This window comes from Triticum urartu, chromosome 4, assembly GCF_003073215.2.
Source record: "Triticum urartu cultivar G1812 chromosome 4, Tu2.1, whole genome shotgun sequence".
Lineage (NCBI taxonomy): Eukaryota > Viridiplantae > Streptophyta > Magnoliopsida > Poales > Poaceae > Triticum > Triticum urartu.
In genome coordinates this window covers 186,046,758-186,053,624 of record NC_053025.1, presented here as the reverse complement: position 1 = coordinate 186,053,624, position 6,867 = coordinate 186,046,758, and positions in this window count along the sequence as shown.

Here is a 6,867-nt window from a genome sequence, read left to right as displayed (position 1 = left end):
CATGCCTCGCTGTCGGGCCTCTCCTCCCTTGCCCTCCTTATCCCCCTACTGAGCTCGCTCGACGCCGCCCATCTCGGCCAGTGGGAGCACGAGCTCGGGGCCCTCCTGAAGCTCGCCCTGCTCCCCCTCTCCTCTCCCCTCATCCCAAACCATGCTCCACCCTAGGCACGTGCCAGAGCGCCCGCTTAGCCTCTGGCGATGCCCCGGGGCGTGGCCGTGCACCCCGCCTACGGCACCCCCCAGTCTCACCCATATAAGGCCACCAACATGCCCCTCTCTACTCCATTTTCCTTCTCTACCTCCCGCTCATCCTCTGGACCAAGTCATCCTTCTCCCTGTTCCCTCCTTGCACTTCCATGGACGGAGCAACGTTGCCGGCCTCCACCTAAATTCGCGCCACCGAGAGCCCCTCCTCTCCACCTCCTTGTTCTAGAGTATCACCAGCACCACCGCAGACTCGCCCCGCACCCCGTTTTCTCCTCCCTGTTCTTTCCATGCCATGCCCGAACCTTGAAAAATCCCATCCGCGAGCATCAAGACCACCGTCGTCTCGGTCCTCCCCAGCCAGCGTGAGACCCATGAATGGGCACGGCTCGGCCTCCCGAGTTCGTCGGTATGTCGAACACCCCTGGGGATGGCCGGAGTCGCTGGGAAGCGTGACAGCACATCGTTCGGCCTGCCTCCTCTGCCCCATGCACGAGGAAGAACATGACCTGCGGGCGGGGCCTGCGAGTTTAAGTGGACACGGTTTCTTCGCGAGTCGTCTCCCCGCGGCGAAGACGTACTCCGGGAGGGCGCTTTCGGCGTCACCACCTCCCTCGCGCAGCTGAGCCACTGGGCTGAGCCTAGTAGGTGTTGTTTAGCTGGGCTTCGCCCAATGCACGTTATAAGGTTGATTTCTTTTCTTCCCTTTATTTTCCAGAAATATTGTAAAATCCATAAACAATTCAAATGGAATCCAAATTTGTTGATTCAAATTTCTACCAGTTCATAAATTCATTCTCTATCACATGGTACAATTTGCACATTTTTCTGGAAACGTTTTCTTCACAAATATTTATCAAATCTTATTTTGCCATTTTTATGATGAACTTTAGAAAATCACAGAGAGCTCATATCTGATCCGAATGCCTTCATTCAAATTCCTAGACTCTTCTAGGTTCATAACTTAGTCTTTGAACATTTTCCCCAATACTTTTTCTACAACATCAAATATTGGTCCATTTCTCCATGTATAGAAAATTTTGCAAATTCCTCAGAAATTCATTTCAACTCCAAATCCAATGAAGCCAACTCCTATGTGATTCTAAATTCATTATTTGTTAAATGGGTGCCTTTGCTCATTTTTCAAAATAATGTTTCCGATGACTTCTTGCATATCCATTAATCTCCTAATTCCATCATAATGAAATGTTCAAAAGTATCCATTGATCCACTTCCAATGATCACCCCGTTGGTCATTTTTCATATGACGAGAGGTATCCTAGAAAAAGTCCAACTCGCATTTTAGAGCACTTTTATTTTTGCCTTGTTGTGTTTCTTATTTTGGTTTTTTCGGACGTTAGTTGACGAAGTAGACGGAATACTCGGAGATGGACCAGAAGGATTGAAGAACTTGCGGAGCCAGGAAAGCAGCCCCTTGACCATGTTGATGAACCCTTTTTATGCATGTCATATAGCACTTTTTTATTGTTGCATCGGAATCATGATGAGATGGTAACCACTTTGATGGGTTGCCTTCATTATTTCCTTGTTGATACTTGCATTGTGCATGACCCTACCTTCCTATGAGGGTTATGCGGGTGGGAGTAGATAGGATGCTAAAGTAGTTACTACACGAATGGGACGGGAATATGCATGGTGATGGAGACACAAGTATTTTCAAAGAATTTTCGAAAACCCCGCCGGGTGCCGCTAATGCCCGAGGGAGATGTTGAGCGAGGTAACCTCTTGATAAAGAAGTAGGTGTACCAAGGTAGGTGAGTGTGTTGTTTTCGAAAACAGATTGGTTTAAGTTGCGACCATTACTCCAGCCTTACATGCGCAACCATGCTACCCTTATATGGGAAAGGGCATTATTGATTACCTAGTTCATGGTAGCATGCATGCCCGCATTACTAGTGACGGGGGTGGCGTGGTCACTCTCGGGACAGGGTTGTGCCTGGTAGGGCGGCCATGACTGTTTTTATAGGGCACCGGACACAACATTGGTACCTCCGTGCGTGGTTCTGCAATATATTTGGGAGCAAGGCTCCGAAGAAAATGATATTATTGTGAGAATGTTGGCACGGGGGCTGTTACCAATTGAGTGGACTCTATGTTCGTGACGACTTGGGAAAGATAGTGATTGGGTGCTCACCCAGGTTACCTGAGGTACCGCGAGTCGTGGTTGACACGGGAGTTCACTAGATCTTGTGGGTAAAGTGTGCAACATCTATAGAGTGTAAAACTAATCGAATAGCCGTGTCCACGGTCAAGGACAATTGGATAACCGCTCTTGGGCTACGTCCATTGTTTAGAAGAACCTGTGAGTGTGTGTGTGGGAGAAAACTACTTGAGTTCAGTTGAGTGACTTGACATGTTGATTAAGTTGGAGGTAAACCAAACTCTTTTTATGTTGATATCTATAATATATTCACACGGATATCTGAATTCTTATGATGCATACTTTACAAGTTGTTAGGACATGTCATTCCACTCAAAATTAGCTTTTTGCAAAAAATTCCTGCTTAGTGTTATATCATGCATTGTCATACCTTGTCCCAAAACATGGGTTGCTTGCGAGTACATTCAAACGTACTCGTTCGCTTGTCCCGAGCTATTAACTTGGTCAGGCATGGAAGAACAGGAATATGAGGAAGATTTGTTCTATGAAGAACATGTGAGCTAGGACGCTTCCCAGTTAGAAGGCTTGTAGGGTTAAGGCAGATGGCATGGGTTGATGCTGCCATTGAAGATTTCAGCTGTGAGTTTATGAAGACTTGGCCATAAAGGTCATATTTGAGTAAAATGGCATGTACTGGATTTAAGACTCTTGTTACTCAGTTTATGTGTGTTCACTGAGCATTAATCCTTGGGATCACTGTACACATTCATTCGGTGATCATGACATATGAGTTGGGGTCCCAGAAGCCCCCAAGGGCCGGGTTATCATGGCAATGATAATCCAGTTATTCAAATGTATGGTTGTGGAAAGAAATGCCATGTAGCCCCAAGATCCGAGATGAGTCGGGTCTTTTAAGTTAATCCACTTTGAAAAGATAACATGTAGCCCCCAATGGCCGACTCATTTTTACAAAATGAGTCGGGTGTTCTTGTAATCTTAAGGAATAAAAATGGCAAGCATTAGCCCCCAAGTGCGAAGCATATTGCTTGCAATCTTCTTGGGACTTTAACAATAATAAGACGAATTTGCTTGCCATAGTCCCCATGTACCGGGATATGGATTGTCACTGGCTTAGGATCTGTAAAATGGCTAAGAAATAAATTATCTCCTTGTCTTGCAGGAAGCTTTGAGTACGGTAGAGTCAAATTTGACCAGCTTGAGAAAAGAACTTGAATCAGAACAAGCTCTGCGAGCCAAGGCTGAATCAAGCTTGTTATCTTCTTTGGAAGAATTGGACAAAATCAAGGCGGGCTTTGACACTACAAAAAAATACACTTCCATGATGATACATGTTTGTCACAGTAGGTCACATTTTATGTCATGCATGTACATCCATGACAAATTTGTGACAAAATCAAGATAGTCATACCTGTGCTATCGTAGAAGTGTTCCATGACATTACCAAAATTATCATCACGGAAGTGTCCACTTCCCTGACGATAAATTGCGCATCACAGAAGTGCTTTTGTCAAGGGTGACCGACACGTGGCATCCACCGTAACGGAACGCCGTTAAGCTATCGGGTCTGGTTTTGGATCCGATAAACCGTTAACAGCTAGGACCAATGGGGATTTTCCATGTGTAAAATCATCATTGGCCGGAGGAAACACGTGTTGCCTCACCGTTGGGACAGATATCATCAACTCATTGGACATGAGGCACCTATGATAGGTTGACACATGGCGCGGCCCAACAGTGGCCCATTCCGGTAAGAAAGGCCGGCCCAGTAAAAAATAGCAGGTCGGCCCATATAAGGCCTACTTGTGTCAGGTCCATTTAAGCCCACGGCCCATATGAGATGTGCTCATTCGGCCCGTCAACGGCCCGTTAAATATTTGACACCATTGCAGCCCATCGTCAGTTTGAGCTCGTTAACAGCCCGCTATATGTTTGGGATCAATATCGGCCCGATGAGATTTCAGCCTGTTAACGGCCCATTCACTGGATCAGCCAATTTTCACGATGTACATCTTTCGGCCTTTTAGCGACCCATTTAAATATTAGGCTAATTTCCGGCCCGGTGTGTCTTTCAGCCTGTTGACGGCTGATACGTGTCCAACGTATCTATAATTTTTGATTGTTCCATGCTATTATATTATCTGTTTTGGAAGTTTATGGGCTTTATACACTTTTATATTATTTTTGGGACTAACCTGTTAACCCAGAGCCCAGTGCCAGTTTCTATTTTTCCTTGTTTTAGAGTATCGCAGAAAAGGAAAATTAAACGGAGTCCAATTGACCTGAAACTTCACGGAACTTATTTTTGGACCAGAAGAAGCCCGCAGAGTATTGGACATGGACCAGGAGAGTCCCGAGCTGCCCACGAGGGTGGGGGATGCGCCCACCACCCCTGGGCGCGCCCCCTCCCTCGGGGACAGTCCGGAGATTCAACGACGTACTTCTTCCTCCTATATATACCCATATACCCTAAAAACTTAGAGGAGCATAATAGATTGGGAGTTCCACCGCCAGAAGCCTCCGTAGCCACCGAAAACCAATCTAGACCCGTTCCGGCACCCTGTCGGAGGGGGAATCCCTTTCTGGTGGCCATCTTCATCATCCCGATGCTCTCCATGACGAGGTGGGAGTAGTACTCCCTTGAGGCTGAGGGTATGTACCAGTAGCTATGTGTTTGATCTCTCTCTCTCTCTTGTGTTCTTGAGGTGATACGATCTTGATATATCGCGAGCTTTGCTATTATAGTTGGATCTTATGATGTTTTCCCCCTCTACTCTCTTGTAATGGATTGATTTTTGCCTTTGAAGTTATCTTATCGGATTGTGTCTTTAAGGATTTGAGAACACTTGATGTATGTCTTGCGTGGGATACCCGTGGTGACAATGGGGTATTCTATTGATCCGCTTGATGTATGTTTTGGTGATCAACTTGTGGGTTCCACCCATGAACCTATGCATAGGGGTTGCCACACGTTTTCGTCTTGAATCTCGTGTAGAAACTTTGGGGCACTCTTTGAAGTAATTTGTGTTGGTTTGAATAGATGAATCTGAGATTGTGTGATGCATATCGTATAATCATACCCACAGATACTTGAGGTGGCATTGGAGTATCTAGGTGACATTAGGGTTTTGGTTGATCTGTGTCTTAAGGTGTTATTCTAGTATGAACTCTGGGATAGATTGAACGGAAAGAATAGCTTCGTGTTATTTTACTACAGACTCTTGAATAGATCGATCAAAAAGGATAACTTTGAGGTGGTTTCGTACCACACCATAATCTCTTCGTTTGTTCTCTGCTATTAGTGACTTTGGAGTGACTCTTTGTTGCTTGTTGAGGGATAGTTATATGATCCAATTATGTTATTATTGTTGAGAGGACTTGCACTAGTGAAAGTATGAACCCTAGGCCTTGTTTCCTACCATTGCAATACCATTTGTGCTCACTTTTATCATTAGTTACCTTGCTGTTTTTATATTTTCAGATTACAAAAACCCTTATCTACCATCCATATACCACTTGTATCACCATATCTTCACCGAACTAGTGCACCTATACAATTTACCATTGTATTGGGTGTGTTGGGGACATAAGAGACTCTTTGTTATTTAGTTGCAGGGTTGCTTGAGAGAGACCATCTTCATCCTACGCCTCCTACGGATTGATAAACCTTACGTCATCCACTTGAGGGAAAATTGCTACTGTCCAACAAACCTCTACACTTGGAGGCCCAACAATGTCTATAAGAAGAAGGTTGTGCAGTAGACATCAAGCTCTTTTCTGGCGCCGTTGCCGGGGAGGTTAGCGCTTGAAGGTATATCTTTAGATCTTGCAATCGAATCTTTTAGTTTCTTTTTTTATCACTAGTTTAGTTTATAAAAGAAAACTAAAAAATGGAATTTAGGATGCCTCATATGCTTCATCTTTTTAATGTCTTTCGTGAGAATAAGGATTCCGATAATTGTGCTCAAGTGCTAGAAGAAGAATGCATTAGAATGTTTGGCACTAAATATTTGAATGATGAGCATGATTGCAATGTTGTTAGTATGAATTCCTTGAATATCCATGATGCTAATGATATGCAAAGCCACAAGCTTGGGGAAGCTAGTTTGATGAAGATGCTATTTTTTGTCCCCCATGTTTTGATGAGCAAATTTATTATGATGAAAGCATGCCTCCTGTTTATGATGATTATATTGATGAAAGTGGATTTGGAGAGGTCATGACTTTATTTTGTGATGAATCCACTATTTCGGAAGAGGTTCCAATTGATTATGAGAACAAAGTTGCTATCTATGATGATTATTGTGATGACTTGTATGCTATAAACAATAATGATATCCATGAAACTTGTCATCATGATTTTAGTTTTCAATTGCATTATGCCTCACATGATAATTATTTTGTTGAGTTTGCTCCAACTATTATTCATGAGAAGAATTTTGCTTGTGTGGAGAGTAATAAAATTTATATGCTAGTAGATCATGAAAAGAATGATTTAGGTGCTGGTTATATTGTTGAATTCA